General features: G+C 40.8%; 1 protein-coding gene across 1 annotated transcript in view; it reads right to left on the reverse strand.

Annotated features, from left to right (window-relative positions):
- Window positions 1-1,121, reverse strand: part of cntrl (centriolin) — a gene marked incomplete in the record, with an annotated part of 15,687 nt that extends 14,566 nt beyond the window's left edge. The window contains 1 exon segment of the mRNA XM_014022815.1: window positions 1,018-1,121.
- Window positions 1,122-1,963: the final 842 nt, after the last annotated feature.

The following is a 1,963-nucleotide window of genomic DNA, read 5'->3' on the forward strand; positions in this document are numbered from 1 at the left end:
GACATGCTACATGGCAATGCACACTTGTTTTTACATCGTAAAAACCCATGTCTAGTTGTTATTGAGTTTGTCAACACGAACCGCTACCTGAGAGGCACTACTAGCCCCTCCCCCGTCAGAGTGTCGGAGCAGGACGAGTCAGTGCAACGTCAATCAAATGAGAGCGAGGGAGGGGGCGATTGCTGCATGTGGGGGAGGGGGGGAGAAGAGAAAATGTTTTATGGGTAGAGTAGTTTATTTTTCCTGTAACACTTCATTATAGTTTTTTAAGACAAAGCTAACTGAAAGGGGCGCTGAGCAGAGTTACAACCAGGGATTACAAATAATTACTTTTTTCTTCTGCAGTTTGGCGCTCCCTCCTGCAGATGGCGCTCTAAGCGACCGCCTAGTTCACCTATGCAGAGAGCCGGCTCTGAGTCCTGGGACCCCAGTTTGAGAACCTCTGTCCTACAGGACTGGACTGCAGCAGCTCAGACCGGAGGACATGAAGGTCTCAGTCGTTCCCAAACTTTTCAGCTTTTGACCCATTAAAACCCCTGCAGAGACCTGAGCCTCCAGCTGTCAGCTGATAAACACCGTTTTCCCGTTAAATAAAAGAGCATATTACATTATTTGTTACATTATATTTGTCAATTTTTACTACACTAATCGTATTATTTTGTAACAACAAAGGCAAAAAAAAACGAGTTGTCCTTTTTTAGTATAATTAATTCAGAAACTATTTTCAGGACCCCACCTTGATGTTTCAGGACCCCCCTCTGGGTCCCGACCCTACCTTTGGGAACCGCCAGTCTGCCTCAGCTCACAGATTTCATGCAGTTTATTAACACGGGTCAAAATCCAGGGTTTTGTTTGTCTGATGTAAACAGGAAGTGCTGTCTTGTTTACTGAAATAAATCTCTTCGTTCAGTTTGTTGTTTTGAGCTGCAGTGCATCATGGGAAGCTGCCCTCAGCAGGATGGGAGTGGTGTTGTGTTTATGTTGTTGTTGTGTTTGTGTTGTTGTTGTTGTACTCACAGCTCAGTCGTGCTCCTCTTCTTCAGAAAGCCCAGGGAGCTGCTGGGTAAAATCCTCCTCCTCTTCATGTCTCCATCTTCCTCACTTCCGTTACAAACTTCTCCGCCTTTCTGCTGTTCTTTGAATCAACACAGGAAATCCTCTCCTCAGCCAATCAGAGAGCCAGCTGCTTGAGGAAAGCCACCACTGACCAATGGGAGCAGAGCACAGCTGAGACGCACAGAGGGGGCGGAGTCAGAGCTCCTTAAAGAGACAGGAACCCTTTAAACTGATAAAAAAAATAATAATAATGAAATGTTTGAAAAGAAATCAGTTCAAATTATTTAAATAAATAAATTTAGATGTTAAGACATTTTATTTATCAGGATCTTAAGTTTTGTTCTCTCCAACAAAGTCTTTGTTTCTTCATATTTCTGAACAGCAGCACTTGAAATAATTTATTTTTTTGGTTTAAACTGATATTATTTGTTGATCAACTCGCTGTTAAAAAAGTTAAGGGACAAACAAGGAGATAAAGCATGCTGGTTCCATGGATAAGTAAATAAAAATGTAAACAAAATGTATTTTACTCACATAAATTGCTAATTATCTAAAAAAAATAAACAAATAAAAACAGTATCTTTTCCTTGTTGTTCAGAACAACCCGTGTTTCAGTCCCAAAAACTTTTCTTTTGTTATGATGAACTAAAAACTTTCACCTTTTCATTGAGCTGTAGATACACTCTTTTTTTTCTTTTTTTCTTTATAAAAACCATGTTGTTGTAGGTCTCCTGCCTGATTCAGTGTCTTACTGCTGCCTCCGTTAAACAACTCATGTTTACAAACCCAGACTAACTCTATCAGACGTAATTAATAAACATAATAAACATTAGCTAGTTAGCTGTTGATACCGGACAAGCTAGCTAGTTGCTTCACGGTCGGCCGTACTTTCCTCACATCATCCGAC

The sequence above is a fragment of the Austrofundulus limnaeus genome, unplaced genomic scaffold (genome assembly GCF_001266775.1).
Source record: "Austrofundulus limnaeus strain Quisiro unplaced genomic scaffold, Austrofundulus_limnaeus-1.0 Scaffold343, whole genome shotgun sequence".
NCBI classification, from domain to species: Eukaryota; Metazoa; Chordata; class Actinopteri; order Cyprinodontiformes; family Rivulidae; genus Austrofundulus; species Austrofundulus limnaeus.